This window comes from Doryrhamphus excisus, chromosome 11 (assembly GCF_030265055.1).
Source record: "Doryrhamphus excisus isolate RoL2022-K1 chromosome 11, RoL_Dexc_1.0, whole genome shotgun sequence".
Classification (NCBI taxonomy): Eukaryota; Metazoa; Chordata; class Actinopteri; order Syngnathiformes; family Syngnathidae; genus Doryrhamphus; species Doryrhamphus excisus.
Window position 1 is genome coordinate 12,495,312 of NC_080476.1, and position 20,465 is coordinate 12,515,776.

At 39.4% G+C, this 20,465-nt stretch overlaps 1 protein-coding gene across 4 annotated transcripts in view; it reads right to left on the bottom strand.

Moving 5' to 3' along the window:
- Nucleotides 1-19,421, bottom strand: part of LOC131137799 (PDZ domain-containing RING finger protein 4-like) — a 100,672-nt gene extending 81,251 nt beyond the window's left edge. Inside the window, exons 1-2 of one of the 4 annotated variants that reach the window (XM_058086112.1) lie at nucleotides 19,372-19,421; nucleotides 19,225-19,297 (exon numbers count right to left, since the gene is read on the bottom strand). The gene's annotated coding sequence lies outside the window, so the exon portion shown is untranslated. Of the gene's footprint in view, nucleotides 1-1,217; nucleotides 1,532-14,214; nucleotides 14,319-19,224 lie in introns of those variants that run through there. The other 3 variants (XM_058086111.1, XM_058086114.1, XM_058086113.1) reach the window with 3 other exon arrangements.
- Nucleotides 19,422-20,465: the final 1,044 nt, after the last annotated feature.

Below are 20,465 nucleotides of genomic sequence, written 5' to 3' on the forward strand. Positions count from 1 at the left end.
TTAGCAAAGGCTATCTAAAGTTAATTTAACTGCTACTGTTTCAGCTAGCACTAACCACTAATGTTTTAGCTAAGGCTATCTAAAGGTTAAGTAACTGCTAATGTTTCAGCTAACACTAACCACTAATGTTTTAGTTGAGGCTATCTAAAGTTCATGTAAATGCTACTGTTTCAGCTAGCACTATCTAACTACTAATATTTTAGCTAAGGCTATTTAAAGTTTATGTAACTGCTATTTTTTCAGCTAGCACTAAATAATGTTTTAGCTAAGGCTATCTAAAGGTTAAGTAACTGCTACTGTTTCAGCTAGCACTAATTGCTAATGTTTTAGCTGAGGCTATCTAAAGTTCATCTAACCGCTACTGTTTCAGCTAGCACTAACTACTAATGTTTTAGCTAAGGCTATCTAAAGGTTAAGTAACTGCTAATGTTTCAGCTAAGGCTATCTAAAGTTCATGTAAATGCTACTGTTTCAGCTAGCACTATCTAACTACTAATATTTTAGCTAAGGCTATTTAAACGTTATGTAAGTGCTACTGCTTCAGCTAGCACTAACTACTAATGTTTTAGCAAAGGCTATCTAAAGTTCATTTAACTGCTACTGTTTCAGCTAGCACTGACTAACTACTAATATTTTAGCCAAGGCTATCTAAAGGTTAAGTAACTGCTAATGTTTCAGCTAGCACCAACTATTAATGTTTTAGCTAAAGTTATCTAAAGTTCATGTAACTGCTACTGTTTCAGCTAGCACTATCTAACTACTAATGTTTTAGCAAAGGCTATCTAAAGTTCATGTAACCGCTACTGTTTCAGCTAGCACTATCTAACTACTAATATTTTAGCTAAGGCTATCTAAAGTTAATGTAACTGCTACTGTTTCAGCTAGCACTAACTACTAATGTTTTAGCTAAGGCTATCTAAATGTTATGTAACTGCTACTGCATCAGCTAGCACTATAACTACTAATGTTTTAGCTAAGGCTGTCTAAGCTAAAACAAACTTAGCTAGCTGTTATTGTTTTAGCTTGGGCTAAAGTTTCCCTGCACTTTGATGAGTACTAGAGTTTTCCGTAACTGCTGGTATGCTGGAATACGTTGTGTTTTCGTGCTGGTATGCTGGTATGGTTGTGTTTTAAATGCAGCCGTGTGTGAAACAAGATATGACGTTTGTTAAATTATCTTTTTTTTTTTCATTGGACATGAAGAAGGGATGGCTTACATCAGTAGACAAAGACAAGCGTAGATAAATGCTTGACTGAAGGCCATTCTCCCAGCAGTGGGATCCTAATGATGTGTTGCCGCCATCCCGCCGTATCTCTTGTGCTACATGAGACCCTGTGACACACACACACACACACACACACGCCTGCTCCATTGCGAAACATCCTCGCCATAGTTCACCGGACAGCCATTTCTTTCCAGGTTACAATTATAGCACCGTGGCTGGAAAAAAAAAACAGCATTTTGTGGTGTTTCTGCCGACACATTGATCACCTACCTGCAATAACAACAGCAGGCCCCCGACGACCCCACGTAGCATCAGCATTAATATAGCCAATTAGCCACCTAGCAGGGATTTATTATGTTTATCTTTTAAGTCTCATAATGGAGCTCTCCCTTAGTAAACAGTAGCAACACTCCTGGGCATCCAGTTCTGGGTTAGCACCCTGCCGAACAAAGACTCCCGATTCGCAGACTCATGGGTGCCGGACAAAGACTCCCAATTCACAGACTCATGGGTGCCGGACAAAGACTCCCAATTCACAGACTCATGGGTACCGGACAAAGACTCCCAATTCGCAAACTCATGGGTACCGGACAAAGACTCCAGATTTGCAGACTCATGGGTACCGGACAAAGACTCCAGTTTCGCAGACTCATGGGTACTGGACAAAGACTCCCGTTTAATAGACTCATGGGTACCGGACAAAGACTCCCAATTCGCAAACTCATGGGTACCGGACAAAGACTCCATTTTCACAAACTCATGGGTGCCGGACAAAGACTCCAGTTTCGCAGACTCATGGGTACCGGACAAAGACTCCCGTTTAATAGACTCATGGGTACCGGACAAAGACTCCAGTTTAATAGACTCATGGGTACCGGACAAAGACTCCAGGCCCCGGACGACCCCACGTAGCATCAGCATTAATATAAAGTAAACAGTATAGCAACACTGGGTTAGCACCTTGCCGAACAAAGACTCCCGATTCGCAGACTCATAGGTGCCGGCCAAAAACTCCCGTTTTAATAGACTCCAGATTCGCAGACTCATGGGTACCGGCCAAAGACTCCAGTTTTGCAGACTCATGGGTAGCGGACACAGACTACCGTTTAATAGACTCACGGGTGCCGAACAAAGACTCCCAATTCACAGACTCATGGGTGCCGAAAAAAGACTCCCAATTCACAGACTCATGGGTGCCGAACGAAGACTCCCAATTCGCAAACTCATGGGTACCGGACAAAGACTCAATTTTCACAGACTCATGGGTACCGGACAAAGACTCCCGTTTAATAGACTCATGGGTACCGGACAAAGACTCTAGTTTTGCAGACTCATGGGTGCCGGACAAAGACTCCAGATTCGCAGACTCATGGGTGCCGGACAAAGACTCCAGATTCGCAGACGCATGGGTACCGGACAAAGACTCCCATTTAATAGACTCCTGTTTCGCAGACTCATGGGTACTGGACAAAGACTCCCAATTCACAGACTCATGGGTACCGGACAAAGACTCTCAATTTTCACAGACTCATGGGTACCGGACAAAGACTCCCGTTTAATAGACTCATGGGTACCGGACAAAGACTCCCGTTTAATAGACTCATGGGTACCAGACAAAGACTCTAGTTTTGCAGACTCATGGGTGCCGGACAAAGACTCCAGATTCGCAGACTCATGGGTGCCGGACAAAGACTCCAGATTCGCAGACGCATGGGTACCGGACAAAGACTCCCATTTAATAGACTCCTGTTTCGCAGACTCATGGGTACCGGACAAAGACTCCCAATTCACAGACTCATGGGTACCGGACAAAGACTGCCAATTCACAGACTCATGGGTACCGGACAAAGACTCCAGTTTCGCAGACTTATGGGTGCCAGACAAAGGCTCCAGTTTAATAGACTCATGGGTACCGGACAAAGACTCCAGGCCCCGGACGACCCCACGTAGCATCAGCATTAATATAGCCAATTATCCACCTAGCAGGGATTTATTATGTTTACCTTTGAAGTGTCAACAGTAGCAACACTCCTGGGCATCCAGTTCTGGGTTAGCACCTTGTCAAAGAAGCATTAAGCAAAATTAGCTGGTGGTGTCTGGACTTGCACCGCCTTGGTCTCCCTTAAGGCTACAACCTCCACGGCTAACTGGCTGCCTCCTCGGTCGGACTCGCAATTACGGTGGCCATCATTAAAAAAGGAAAATGGCAAAGATTTCCAATGAAATTTAAATACTTTAACCGCAACCTTCAGCTAAAGCATCGGCATTAGCGCTCTCATCCTCTATCTCGCCCTCTCTCTCTTGCTTCCTGTCAAGCAAACGCCAGCGGTCGTTAAAAACATATCCATCTCAATTAGGGCGGTGCATTAAGACGATCCCGCGCGAGGAATTTTGTATGCCTACGTCTCTTTTCAGACGTAGGACAGGGAAAAAAAAAAAAAAAGCTGGCATGTTAGGTAATGAGCCTCACACGCTGCAGATGGTAAATAGGCTCCAACTGCCACTGATAGCCTCATTAAAAAGGATTCTAACATAACACACATACCGCTAACTCTTATTTGGCTCCTGCGTGCCGCCCCAGGCACACATTTCCACAGGCTGACTTCATTCTGTTGCAGAGACTCGTTAGATTTCTCCGCCGTGCACAAAAGCATGCAAAGTATTGCTCTGTCTGCCGTTTGTTTGTTGACGGAATTAGCAGGCTGTGCTGTTACAGTCCGCTTGCATTGTGAACAGGCAAGTTGAACAACTACGGTCCTCTTGGGGGTGCTGTCGGCTGGTTGGGTGACAAAGTCCCGAGTGTGCCCCACCTCTCGCCCAGAGTCAGCTGGGATAGGCTCCAGCTTAGTAAACAGTATAGCAACACTCTTGGGCATCCAGTTCTGGGTTAGCACCTTGCCAAATGAAGACTCACGATTCGCTGACTCATAGGTACCGGACAAAGACTCCAGATTCGCAGACTCATGGGTGCCGGACAGAGACTCCCGATTCGCAGACTCATGGGTGCCGGACAGAGACTCCCGATTCGCAGACTCATGGGTGCCGGACAGAGACTCCCGATTCGCAGACTCATGGGTACCGGACAGAGACTCACGATTCTCAGACTCATGGGTACCAGACAGAGACTTACGATTTTCAGACTCATGGGTACCGGACAAAGACTCACGATTTTCAGACTCATGGGTACCGGACAAAGCCTCCAGTTTTACAGACTCATGGGTACCGGACAAAGCCTCCAGTTTTACAGACTCATGGGTACCGGACAAAGACTCCCAATTTTCAGACTCATGGGTACCGGACAAAGACTCCCAATTCACAGACTGACGGGTACCAAACAAAGACTCCAGTTTTACAGACTCATGGGTACCGGACAAAGCCTCCAGTTTTACAGACTCATGGGTAACGGACAAAGACTCCAGTTTTGCAGACTCATGGGTACCGGACAAAGACTCCCGTTTCGCAGACTTAGTGGTGCCGGACAAAGACTCCAGTTTAATAGACTCATGGGTGCCGGAGAAAGACTCCTGTTTAATAGACTCATGGGTGCCGGACAAAGACTCACGATTCGCAGACTCATGGGTACCGGACAAAGACTCACGATTCGCAGACTCATGGGTGCCGGACAGAGACTCCTGATTCGCAGACTCATGGGTACCGGACAGAGACTCACGATTTTCAGACTCATGGGTACCGGACAAAGACTCCAGTTTTACAGACTCATGGGTACCGGACAAAGCCTCCAGTTTTACAGACTCATGGGTACCGGACAAAGACCCCAGTTTTGCAGACTCATGGGTACCGGACAAAGACTCCCGTTTCGCAGACTTAGTGGAGCCGGACAAAGACTCACGGTTTTCAGACTCATGGGTACCGGACAAAGACTCCAGATTTGCAGACTCATGTGTACCAGACAAAGACTCCCGTTTAATAGACTCATGGGTACCGGAGAGAGACTCCCAATTCGCAGACTCATGGGTACCGGACAAAGACTCCCAATTCGCAGACTCATGGGTACCGGACAAAGACTCCAGTTTTACAGACTCATGGGTACCGGACAAAGACTCACGATTTTCAGACTCATGGGTACCGGACAAAGACTCCCGTTTCGCAGACTCATGGGTACCGGACAAAGACTCCTGTTTCGCAAACTCATGGGTAGCGGACAAAGACTCCCATTTTGCAGACTCATGGGTACCGGACAAAGACTCCCGTTTAATAGACTCCAGATACCGGACAAGGACTCCCGATTCGCAGACTCATGGGTACCGGACAAAGACTCCCGTTTCGCAGACTCATGGGTACCGGACAAAGACTGAAGTTTTGTCCAGGCAGAACTAAATAACCCCACTGAGATGAAGATAGAGAACCAGCATACCCAATCTCCACGGTCAGGTGACAGCTATGGAGAACTCCACAGTCCATACTCCCCCGCGGTGAACTCCTAATGACTTTTCCTCTGCCAGGCCTGTGAGATCTTCTCTGCAGCCTACTGTCACCTAATAAAAGCTTAAGTGAGCAAAAATGTCTTTCATAAAGCGTGACGGTTCACCAGCTTTATTATACTGCAGCTTGGCCACGTTCAAGCAGGAGACTTTCATTGGTACTCCATCAGTCTCTCATCACACGGCCAATAAAACTTTACATGCCCCATCAAATCAACTATTTATCCCAAATGTACATACACTAGTCAAATGTGTGATGTTTTTTTAATCTTTTATGAATTATGGATATGTACATCCTTTAAAGATACTAACTATCTTTGCCTCCACAATTCAATATGACTGCAATAATACTAAGTTAGAGAGATCATTTCACTTTCTTGACAAAAATATTTGTGCTATATATATCACTATATTGACAGTTACTATGGTACCCATTATGTCATTGGATGCTCATATCACCTCTTACTTCGGTACGTGACAAAAAATTAATAAATAAAAAATATATAAATAAAAATACAAATTTAAAATATAATTTTCATTTTTAAATATAATTAGTATAATTATAATTATGTAATTATGTTATTATTAATATTAATATAATTAATACAAATTAAATTAAAACGAAAAAAATTCAACTATATTAGGAAAGCAGGAAGTGAACAAATGTAACAGTTACTGATTGTAAAAGTACCAGATGGCGGGGTAGGATTTAATAAGCTTTGCTTTTTCCTACTCTTTTTGGACATGTGGAACTGGGAACTGATTATGGGATGCACTCAATTGTAATCTGATGCATGTTCAAATGAAATAAAACCATGACCATTACCATTACTTTAATGGACAGAATGCAGCCAAGGCGTTGGAGGGTTTTGGTTGGGTGGCTGCCGGATTGGGTCTCTTGTTTGAGGCAGCTGGGTTCAAAGGTCCAATAAAATAAAAAATAAAAATAAAAAAGCAGGAAGTGAACAAATGTAACAGTTACTGATTGTAAAAGTACCAGATGGAGGGGTAGGATTTAATAAGCTTTGCTTCTTCCTACTCCTTTTGGACATGTGGAACTGGGAACTGATTATGGGATGCACTCAATTGGAATCTGATAGATTCCAATAGAGAACATACAAACTTCTTAATTCTAAAATCACTAATACTAAAGCTTGCTGATATAGTTCATTTTCAAAACAGCTAAAATAATGCATAAAGCTAAGATAACTCAGTAGGACTCAGTAACGAGTAGTTCCACCGTTCTTGTTCATCACTTCCATAACGGATGCATGTGTTTCCAGGAGGCTAATGGGAACATCGCTCCAAGATGGCTTCACCAAGGGCATCAACTGTCTGGAACTGATGGCCATTTTTATCAACTTCCCTTGCCATCCATCCCCAAATGTCCGCTATGGGATGTCAATCAGGGGAAGAAGTCCTCGGTCAAGCCAGCATTGAACTGCAGCGTTGTTCTGTTGAAGGACCCAAATGCTACGGCCCATAAATGGTTCCCGGGCTGCACTTTGGACACCCCGATATTAAGTGCTTGTTATATGAGAACAAGTTCTCGTCTTTAACGCATTAGCTAACAAAGGAAGGACCAATATTGCTTACCTGGCCCATCTCATCGACCAAACGTCTCACCAATAGATCAGAAGAGTTATCAATAAATAATTACATTTAAATGTCTCATAATGAGTCGACTTTGCTGACTGGGCCAACGTTTATGACTTCAGATGAAGCCGCCCGCACAAAGCATCCATAATCCAGAATGTCATAAAAAAAAAAAAAAAAGTAGAGCGTTAATGGCTCTCAGCGGTCTGACTGCCATGATAGCAGCATCCTCCATTACACTCCCACCACGCGCTACGACGATATGCAAACACGCACGTCTTTCATTTTCACCGCACACAAGGTTTGTTTGCATGGACGGGGTTCAACTTCCACTGCGGAAACCATCTTGGTCTTCCTTATGCTATAAACAGATCATGGTTTATGCATACCAGGTGAAAATAAAAATTCCTGTCATTTCACGTCAAAATAATTGATTTAAATTAGCCCTTCTACCGGGACAATCATAAAGAGTTTTGTGTGCCGACCCCCCCCCACCATAAATCTGTCATCATAAGACATGTGGCAGGTGTAGAACTGCACAGCAGGAGTCCACGCTGGTGGCATCCAAAACCGACAATGACGAACACATCCAGTACACACATGTACGTGTACGTGTACACTCCAAAGCACAGGGGAGTGTGTCAACGTTAAAAGGGAAATGAAAACACGACAGATGAAAATATGAGCTGATAACCTCATATTACAAATATACAACATAAGGTGACCAGAAATATTTCAATATTGAACAAAGCAAAATTTGTTCTCAATCAGAAATCAGTCCACACTCTTTATTGCTCTCTGGTTCTACCATATCTTACTTATTGTGTGGAAATATGGGATAATAACTATAAAAGCAATCTTCACTCACTAAATGTACTGCAAAAAAAGGCCAGTAAGGATAATTCATAATGCCGCCTACAGAGAACATACTAACTCATTTATAAAATTATTGGCATCCATTATGGCATTGGATGCTCATATCACCTCCTACTTCAGTACGTGACAAAAAATTTAATTTAATTATATACAAGAATTTAATTTAATTCAATTTAATTTAAATACAATAATTTAATTTAATACAATTTAATTATATACAAGAATTTAATTCAATACAAAAATTTAATTTGATTTAATTCTATACAAGAATTTAATTTAATTCTATACAAGAATTTAATTTAATACAATTTAATTTAATTCTATACAAGAATTTAATTCAATACAATACAATTTAATTTAATTCTATACAAGAATTTAATTTAATTCTATACAAGAATTCAATTCAATACAAGAATTTAATTCAATACAAGAATTTAATTTAATACAAGAATTTAATCCAATACAATTAAATTTAATTGTATACAATAATTTAATTTAATACAATTTAATTATATACAGGAATTTAATTTAATTCAATACAAACATTTAAATTGATTTAATTGAATACAAGAATTTAATTTAATACAATTTAATTGAATACAATACAACACAATTTAATTTAATTCTATACAAGAATTTAATACAATTTAATTCTATACAAGAATTTAATTTAATTCAATTCTATACAATAATTTAATTTAATTCAATACAAGAATTTAATTTAATACAATTTAATTATATACAGGAATTTAATTTAATTCAATACAAACATTTAAATTGATTTAATTGAATACAAGAATTTAATTTAATACAATTTAATTGAATACAATACAACACAATTTAATTTAATTCTATACAAGAATTTAATACAATTTAATTCTATACAAGAATTTAATTTAATTCAATTCTATACAATAATTTAATTTAATTCAATACAAGAATTTAATTTAATACAATTTAATTTAATTTAATACAAATTAATTAAATTTAATTTCAAATAAAAAAAACTATTAGGAAAGCAGGAAGTGAACAAATGTAACAGTTACTAACAGTTAAGTACCAGATAGAGGGGTAGGATTTAATAAGCTTTGCTTCTTCCTACTCCTTTTGGACATGTGGAACTGGGAACTGATTATGGGATGCACTCAATTGGAATCTGATGCATGTTCAAATGAAATAAAACCATTACCATTACTATTGCGCTGCACTCGCTAGCACAGATCCCTGGGAAACGAGGCGTCGTCTTTCGCCTGTCAAACGTCATCCCTGGGGGTTGACGAGCCTTGAAGATTCTGTCACACCGAGACGATCGCGCAGCACTCCTCATTTTTCTAGATTCAGATTCTTCAGCATCCGACCAGTCATTCCCAACGCAACATAAACATCAACAATATCCAATGAAAAGCACTAAACGAATACAGAGACACCATCCACCAGTACCAGCCTGGACTGTCGTCTTGAGTTGTTTCACGTTTATCACTTCCAAACGTTTCAGTCTTTAAGGTTATTGCCAACAAACAAACATAAAAACCTACAAAGTCATAAAATCATCACGGCGTTCCACCACAAAGATAAAGCGGTGGGAGGGATTTGTGGGAGAAATCCAACGCTACTCCAGAGGATTGGTTAACCTTTAAGCAACAAAAGACAATGGCGTCTCAAGTCTGCAGCAGCGTGATTACGGGAGGGAACATCAAATGATTGCCTCACATCGTTCTTTCCTGTAACAATGGCTCCTCCAGAAGTATCAACACTAGAAGAACGTGATAAGGTCACAAGACACGTTTGGTTCTGGATGGGTTGGCGACTTGCGCGTATGCACGTTAAGGGTTCATTCATTCATTCATTTTCGACCGCTTATCCTCAAGAGGGGTGCTGGAGCCTATCCCAGCTGTCTTGAGAGGCGGGGTACACCCTGGACTGGTGGCCAACCAATCACAGGGCACATATAGACAAACAACCATTCACACTCACATTCATACCTATGGACAATTTGGAGTCGCTAATTAACCTAGCATGTTTTTTTTTGGAATGTGGGAGGAAAACAGAGTACTCGGGGGGGAAAAAAAACCCACGCATGCACGGGGAGAACATGCAAACTCCACACAGAGATGGCCGAGGGTGGAATTGAACCCTGGTCTCCCAGCTGTGAGGTCTGCGCGCTACACATTAAGGGTGTGGAAAATAATCGATATATCGATGTGAGTGTATCGGCTCATTCACTGGGTACGGATGCAATTGACGGGTGAAATCTAGATTCAACCGTGATGCGTTTGTGGGTATCGGTAAAATCCGATGCAAGTGCTGTTTTATTAATGTTAAACACCCCATATACCATCATTACTTTGCATTTTGTATTGAAAACGGATGGAAGCCGTGAGGCACCAACAACTACTACAGTAAACCTCGGATATATCGGATTCAATTGTTCCCACTGGTTTTGTCAGATATAAGCGAAATCCGTTACATGCGTATATCGGAAAATGTCCGTTTTACGCATATATCGGATTTATATCCGGTATATGCGTAAATCGGATTTTATCCGTTATAAAAAGGCACTTCCTTGACTATGTTTCCAATGTACCTGGACGCGCAGGCAACGCTGCTAACGCTGCAAATGACGTCGTATAGCGGCCTGTCACGATTCGGCGAATCGGAGCGCCACGATGCGACCATCCGATATATGCGAGGGAAATTTAATGGAAATGCATTGGAACGGGACTGGAGATTTTGTCCGAAATAGGCGAAATCCGTTATAAAAAATCCGACATATGCAATGAATTTTTATTGGAAATGCATTACAGAAAAATCGGTTCTTTTTTATCTGTCCGTTGTGAGCGAATTTCCGATATATCCGAGGTTTACTGTAGCACTGGAAAATCGGCACTGGACTGCTAAGGAAAGTTTGTTTTTGATTCAAACTAAATTTCAAGACTGGATGAAGGAAAAACTGGCAATACGGAGTTATTCCAACAAGTGAAAGAAAAACTCAAGGAAGTCGGTATCACGTGACGTTGGTTTACGCTTTACTGGGCATGCCCCGTTGACTATTCTGGTTGATTATAGCGGCGCATGTAGACACGCGATTGGAATATTCCTTTCCATGTATACCATTGCTTTCGGAAAGATCCCATTCGGAAAGAGAAACATGGCTAATGTGAGTAGTCCGAGTTGTTGTCGGCTAACCCTGAGCATCACCGCATCAATCAGTAGGCCATCCAGCACGATATGCTTCCAAGACCTCCATCAGACAGAAGCTGAGAGTGTATGAAGAACCCATCGGGGCCCCGAGGAGTGCATCCCGGAAACGAGTGCTCTACACAGAGTAAACAGACTCGTAAAATCCACACAGAAGAGCCAATTATGCCAGGAACCTGACATCTCCTCGTAAAAAAACCTACAGCAGGTCGTAACTATCGGACAGAGTGTGAAATACGGCCAGTTGTTATCGCCGCCCATTTGTGGCGATTAAAAGCCACCCCGGAGACCTGCGGTGCCGGGTAAGGAGGGCATTGTGAACGCCTCGCCTCATCATATGGCACAGCTCCGGGAGGCCTCCGCGGGGAGAACACCCCCCCCCACCCACCCCCAACAGTGCCAGGCAGCAATCCGCCATGAGAACCACTGATTTATCACCAGGCATCCAGCAGCTAATGCACCGAGGCTCTCCAGGTTGGCCGACGTTAATAGAAGCCGGCTTTATTATTATTATTATTATTATTATCATCTACACTGGAATCCCAGACTGAGAAGCGTGTATTATTGTATTATTCATAAGATCCCCACATTTTCTCATCCCAACATGAGCTACATTATGCAGAGTGCAAATGCAGGTGTGATTCATGGCCTTTTTCTTGTGTACAAACACACACGTTGATAAGATGGAGACATCTTTCCGATCAAATGCAAAGCAAATGGAGGGAAAAAAAAAAACGTGGAATAAAAATTCAATGAGCAAAATGATTAATCACAATGCCATGTCCTCAAAAAGGTAGCTGACGATGCCGATACAGATTTTTTTCCATCATCCTTAGCCGATGGACGATTTTGCTTGGGTCGATACTGCTTTTGCTCTCTCAATTTACATGAAAAAATACTATGATAAATATTATAGGTCTCAAGTTTAAACAAATATTTATTGAAATGTAAACACTGAACACAGTAGTATTCAGCTTTCTTAAACACACATTTAAACTGTATTATCAACTTTAGAAGAAGCAAAGCTTATTAAATCCTACCCCTCCATCTGGTACTTTTACAATCAGTAACTGTTACATTTGTTCACTTCCTGCTTTCCTAATATAATTGTTTTTTTTTAATAATTTTTTTTTGTGGCCTATACCAAAGTATGAGGTGATATGAGCATCCAATGCCATAATGTGTACCATAGTGCGTGTCAATATAGTGATATATATAGCACATCATGACTGGTTCAAGACTCTTCATCCTTGTATTTAGCAAACATCAACTGCTTGTATTGTTTCTTGAATTGGCTCATCGTTGTGCATTGTTTGATTTCCTTCCTCAATCCATTCCATAGTTTGATTCCACATACTGAAATGCTATGGCTAGCATAACGTAGTCCTAGCATAGAAGTGTTTCAAATTTAGTTTGTGTTTTGTTTGTGGCCGATATTGCTTTTACTCCCTCAATTTACATGAAAAAAAATTACGATAACAAATATTACAGGTCTCAAGTTTAAAGAAACATTTACTGAAATGTAAACACTGAACACAGTACGATTCAGCTTTCTTGAACACACAATTAAGCGGCATTATCAACTTTAGAAGAAGCAAAGCTTATTAAATCCTACCCCTCCATCTGGTACTTTTACAATCAGTAACTGTTACATTTGTTCACTTCCTGCTTTCCTAATATAGTTTATTTTTATTTTTTTTTATTTTTAGTCACGTACCGAAGTACGAGATGATATGACCATACAACGACATAATGGGTACCATAGTAACTGTCAATATACTTCGGTACGTGACCAAAAAATAAAAATCTTCAACTATATTAAGAAAGCAGGGATTGAACAAATGTAACAGTTACTGATTGCAAAACAGCATGGATGTTCGTACGCAAGCAGCAGCAAGGACGTTTCTATATTTAATCCCCCCCTGCAACGTTTAAATGGCATGTTCGGAAACACTACGGATTCTCAAAAGACAAAACGTCCGTCATTTGCAAAGAATGCCGCGTTAAGAAGCCGTACAATGGCAGCACGATAAACATGCAGACCCCCTTAAAAAGGGGGCACCACAATACGGACAAGTCTACCCCCACTCCCGTCTAGTTCTTTGTCGGACACCGGGGAAAAACCAAGCAAATCAGGTCAGTGGATCTTCCGCTGCTTTCTAAATTGTCCAGGAGCTATTTGTCCGTCCCCAACGAGTGTACAATTGTATGGTCATAACACCTCATACTTCGGTACGTGACAAATTTTTTTTTTTAAATAATAAAAATAATAATTGTAAAAAAATGTCAAAAAATGTCAAAAAATTAAACTCAGGAAAGCAGGAAGTGAACAAATGTAACAGTTACTGTTTGTAAAACTGCTATATATCACTATATTGACAGTTACTATGGTACCCATTATGTCATTGTATGGTCATATCACCTCGTACATCGGTACGTGACAAAAAAATATGTTTTTTTTATTAAAAAAACAAAATAATAATTGTAAAAAAAATTCAAAAAATGTAAAAAGGAAAGCAAGAAGTGAACAAATGTAACAGTTGATTATAAAACTGCTATATATTACTATATTGACAGTTACTATGGTACCCATTATGTCATTGGATGCTCATATCACCTTGTACTTCGGTATGTGACAAAAAAATAAAAATAATTAGGAAAGCAGGAAGTGAACAAATGTAACAGTTACTGATTGTAAAAGTACCAGATGGCGGGGTAGGATTTAATAAGCTTTGCTTCTTCCTACTCCTTTTGAACATGTGGAACTGGGAACTGATTATGGGATGCACTCAATTGGAATCTGATGCATGTTCAAATGAAATAAAACCATTACCATTACCAAATATCGGCCGGACGATTTATCGGTCGATTCTTACTCAAGACAGAGAAGATGGCGAATGATGGGAGCGCCCAACATGGAGAAAGGCCAACATCCCGGTTGGCTTGGCTCTTTGTGGATTTTCATGTGCAATGTCTTCCCATTTGTCCCAGCACGCATTACTGCAAGCCACTTACAACCAGCCTGCAAACAATGAAGAGTAAAGCTCCTTAAAGCGGCCATTGATTGCGGAATGTATGCAAGGGAATATGATAGCGGACAAACACATTTGTCATCCAAAAGCAACACACTCGTAGCTAAACACCTGCAATTGTTCTCATCGGTAATCTGCTAGCAACTGAGGCTCTGCTGGTACGACTATTGATTCCAAAGCGCAGCAGCACTCAGCGGCTATTTGTAGTGATGAGAGAAGACAATGGCAGCCAAATCATGGCCAGCATTCATTAGGCGGCTAAGAGGAGGAAACCAACTAGAGGGTCTATTGGAACTTAATCAACAGCTGCTGCAGACTAATGGGAGGAAAGCAAATTTGTCTCCAGGTTTCCCCCCGTGAGGGTATAAAAGGGGGCGGGTGGAAGCTTTTTCAACAAACTAAAAATCATTTGTTTTTAAGTGTTTGCCATCCAGAATCTCAATTGTGGTTTTGTTTTGGGGAAACACAGCAATTTATTTGTTGAAGTCATCCAACTACAAGCACAATGCTAAGGTGTCGTCACTGCAGGATGGGAACGATTGCTCATGGACGAGCGGCCAACCTGCATCATCAAGCTAATAACCACTATGCACAATAAATATATCACTAACTCCAAAATCTTTAGTATACAGTAAACCTCGGATATATCGGAAATTCACTCACAACGGACAGATAAAAAAGAACCAATTTTTCTGTAATGCATTTCCAATAAAAATTCATTGCATATATCGGATTTTTTATAACGGATTTCGCCTATTTCGGACAAAATCTCCAGTCCCGTTCCAATGCATTTCCATTAAATTTCCCTCGCATATATCGGATGGCCGCATCGTGGCGCTCCGATTCGCAGAATCGTGACAGGCCGCTATACGACGTCATTTGCAGCGTTTGCAGCGTTGCCTGCGCGTCCAGGTACATTGGAAACATAGTCAAGGAAGTGCCTTTTTAGAACGGATAAAATCCGATTTACGCATATACCGGATATAAATCCGATATATGCGTAAAACGGACATTTTCCGGTATACGCATATAACGGATTTCGCTTATATCGGACAAAACCAGTGGGAACAATTGAATCCGATATATCCGAGGTTTACTGTATTTTACGCGGAACGCAAGGCCTGGTACGTTTATTGACGGACGTTAGAACATAACAGGAAGTAATCATCGATTTACAGATGTGTGCATATGAAAACTATTTATCGACAAACTCCAACTCCATGGAACTCCAAAAAATAATAATTCATACGGTCAATAAATCACGTGATTTTAGCAAACAAAACATAAAAATCTACTTCGCAAACAGAAAACAATATGAGAAGCTAGGAAAACATGCTTAGATATCTCATGTGGCGTCCCCCAAGGGTCAATACTGGAGCCATGACTGAAGACCTAAAGATTGTAGTTGAAAACAAATTAAAAATGCTAACAGTGTGACTAAATGTCAGGTTCAAACTCCTGTGACACTTAACACTTAAACACAGAAGAGACAGACAACAATATTCAAAGTTACTCGCAGCGAGGAGAGTGAAACCACATACCCAGTGACATGCCGCTCCACTCTGAATATGCTGAATATGCTATATGTTCACACTCCTCTAAGGGGCGGGGGGGGGGGGGGGGGGGGGGGGGGGGCATTTGCACGAGCTGTATTGTTTGTTTATGTGTGTGTGTATATGTGAGAGTAATTACTTTTATTGTTTTACGAGTTCTTATCTTGACACATTCTTTCAGGATTAACATGAAAAACTCTGGGGGTGCCTGGGGGTCTCTGATGAGGGTCACGGGAACCTTCCTTCTTCAGCACATTCAAACACTCTATTGTCTAAGCAAATGGATATAAGGGTGATAACTAACATTATATTCATTCTAGCTACATTTTATTCTAACACTAAAGTATATGGGAAATATAATAACATATTTATGCTAGCGGGCCGATCACAGCGGCAGTTTAATGACTTCAGGTATTTCAGTTAACATGGCAGCACACCCATTATGAGCCAATGAAATTGCTGGGAAGCATCCATTTTGCTTCAGTAGCATCAATTTCGATCGAAGACCCATGATCTGTGACAATTGACGTACCCCTAAGGGGTCAGTACCCCACTTTGGAGACCTAGATATTGAAGGTTTAAGCATTCCAAAGAATAGTATGCACTACTGCAAATTCACAAAAAGGCATAGAAAGTTAGAGAAACACATCAAGAACAAATGTGTTCCAATATGGCAGCCGCATACAGTAACTCACAAATAATGGGGGGTTTATACTGTATATGCAAGGCAAATACTATGTTTTTCCAAGCGCTCCCTAAGCGGCAAAGAGTTAATAAAAGCTAACAAAAGGATGCTGACCACTACACTTTGCACCAAACAAGACCCAAAGGAAGCATCTGTGATTTTAAATTCGTCTGGCGGAGGAAATAGACAAAGAGGGGCTGTAAGAACGGGAAAAGACTGCAAAACAAATAAAAACCTAACGACCGAGTCTGGCTTTTTTTATTGCTTTGTATATGAAGAAAGGAATATACAGCATTCCGACTTTGAGGATGTTTGCTCATCCGTAATACAGTATTTTGTTTTCTTCATTAAAAGGTTGTTTTTCACAATGTTTAGGATTACTTTTTTTTTTTTTATAGATGCACGGTATCATTTTTTTCATCTAAATATCTATACTTCTATACTCCAATACTTATTCTCCAATACTTCCCCCTGGAGATCAGACTGCTGAATGCCAAATAAGCCCCCCTACCTGCCCACACACACGTAAAACTTTATTATTTATTCAAAATTATTTTAATTATTTGTGCAATTTACTGTTTACGCTGTACATTGTTGTTCATATTTTATGTAATCTATTCTCCACATTATTATTATTATTATTATTATATATGGGAGCCAGGCAACGACATTTCACTGCTGTGTTATTGTGCAATGACAATAAAGGAAGTCGATCTATCTTATTATTGCTTATTGAAAAAATGTAGTATGAGTATATGAGTATACAGTCCCTGACTTGTGGAACAAAGCAACTAACATCAGTAAAAAGTCCTTTTATGATGCTTGAAATAAGCATTATTTAACTAAATAGTGATATCAATTTGACTCAAGTGTGATTGTTTAATTTGAGGTATTTTAAAGAATATATATATTTTTTACTCTCACATTTATTTTTCAATCTGACTGAAACAATACCATAACATTCCCTTTCAAACATGTGCATGTTTATATGTACATAGGTATTTTTATTGTGTTGATTTATGGTTGGTTTGTTGTGCTTTGGAGGATTTTCATGTTCGAAATAAAGAAGAAAAAAAAAATACCTGCAATATTACAGTACTAATTTTGTAGTATACAAAAGTACCTTCGCATTGCTTGCTAGCGGCAGGTCCTCATGGTGTCTCACTAAGTGGACTCGCTAAGAGATTTGTCGTGTTTCCCGAATACTTTACTCATATTTATATACATTTATATTATATTTGTCCAGGGCCCAACCAAACCAAACAGCCCGAGGGGTGTCACAAAACACTCCATTCACAAGATTGGTTCTAAGATGTTTTTTAAATTCCTCATTAAAATTCCATTCCAAAACCCAAATATTACTAAATTTTACTGAGTAGTGTGTACTTTTTTCCACTTTTATAATCCATGAAACATGCTTTGCATTTTGGGATGCGTCCATAGTGGGTCTTTGCTGCCATCTGCTGGTCAGATACATCATTACAGTACACTGCAAATCCACCATCATCTGTACTTCCTCTTCAATACATACATGTACATGTCAAGTTTACCACGTGTACATGTGCAACATAATTAAGCTTGTGATAAGAACAATGACACACATTTTAATTTATTTACATAACAAGCTATATTGCTCGTTGTTTATGTACTCTGCTCACTACGCTGTGGTGAATTCTGGGTAATTCCTGCCTACCAATTCAAGGGATAGACCTGTTAAGCTCATTTTGGGCCCTTTGTATTTATACAGCAACCATAACCAGCACAGAAAGCTTTCTAGCGCTTCCAGAATCTGCACCTATTCAGCAGTATTTCTATGGATTATGGTTCCCACAAACTCTTTTAATGCTTATTTGTTTATGGTTTTTGTTTTTTAAGTTTTTTTTAAATATATATTTTATTAAAAACTTCAATTACAAAACAGTATAAACTAGTAAAAGCAGAATTGCAGGAACATAAGTGCAATTCTACAATTAAGACTAATCTAGACTAATAATAAAAACTGTCTCTTCTGCGACGCGACGCTATGACGTCACCCCACCTCGCACACCCTGACACAACACTCGCACCACAGAACAACTCTACATATCCTATTTACATATTTACACATAAAAAGTAGAAAAAAATAATTGTTTAAATTATTTTGTGCAATGAAAAGACATTTTAAACTCGTTACATTGTTCATGCTAACCAGCCCACACAATAAGGCTGGGTGGCTAAGCTTAGTAAAGCCAATGTTAGCAAGTTGCTAAAGGAGCTAGCCTCCGCCCACAGGTTATAGTCACACAGTAAACTTTACAGAAACAAGCACTCTCACTAAACACAAACACAGCTCAACAATCGTTCCACGCAATTTTACAAAAACTAAAAACTGTCTCTTCCGAGACGCGACGCTATGACGTCACCGCACGTCGCACACGCCGACACAACACTCGCACCACAAAACAACTCTACATATCCTATTTACATTTTTACACATAAAAAGTAGAAAAAATAATGGTTTAAATGATTTTGTGAAATGAAAAGACATTTTAAACTTGTTACACTGTTCATGCTAAGCAGCCCACACAATGAGGCTGGGTGACTAAGCTAAGTGAAGCCAATGTTAGCAACACTTACCAGTTCCGGTCAATATAAAGTACATGAAATGCTCCCAGGTAGTACTCCCAGTCGCGGCAGTGCTAGTTGGTGCCTACGACGTATTAAATGAAGCAGTGTTAAAACATATTATTATATTTTATGATATATTATATTAGTATGAAATACATTTGCTACACTAGCTGTGCAGCAAGTGTTTCCCCGTGTGTTTGTTGAGTCTTCCTGTTAGCTATTCATTGGCTATTGGGTGTCATGTGATCAAGAGGTGAAACTCTGATTGGGTGCAGAGAATCACATTACTCAAATCACCTGATGCTGATTGTTAGTTTATTGAAACATTTTATTTATATATACTTATATACTTATATTTATACTTGTGTGTGTATATATATATATATATATATATATATATATATATATATATATATATAAAATAATAATAATAAAAAATATGTTTTTTTTACACATTTTTACAGCATTGGAAAACGTTAAGGGTGTTTGTGACATGTTTGTCCTCCTACAAAAACCATATTAAAACAAAAAATTAATAAATTAAAAAAATAAAAATAACAAAATAACACAATAACAAAATAAAAAATAAAAAATAAAAAATAAAAATAAAAATAAAAATAAAAATAAAAATAAAAATAAAAATAAAAATAAAAATAAAAATAAAAATAAAAATAAAAATAAAAATAAAAATAAAAATAAAAATAAAAATAAAAATAAAAATAAAAATAAAAATAAAAATAAAAAATTAAAAATATATAGTATACAATTATATTACCATTTTCATTTCCATTTTCTTGCTGCCCTCAGTCTCCTCTTGGATAAAATGCTTCCCTTTTGCTAAGCAGTAAATACAGGAGATGGTAAAAAACAACAATAAACAAAAGCAGTCTTGTAACTATTTACTAGACTTTTATTGTTCCTTCTCCAGCCAACACACCATTCCAGTTTCCATACCTCATACTTTACTGGAAAAAACCAAAACAAAATGTCTCCTTCTTAGCGGAATGAAGCTTTTGGTAACGAAAGCACAGTTTTCTGTGCCGTAAAGGGATGCCACACAGGATGGAATGTACAATATATCATGCAGGTGAGACTGCAGCGAGCTGCAGCTTCCTGTGAACAAAAAACTAAACAAAAAAAAACTTTCAAGGCAAGTCATGCATTTGGCAACCCTTTCTTTTGCTGCTGCATGGACGGGAAACCGGGAGAAGCACTTGGCGGTGGATGCTCACAACGTACAGTAAGAAGCA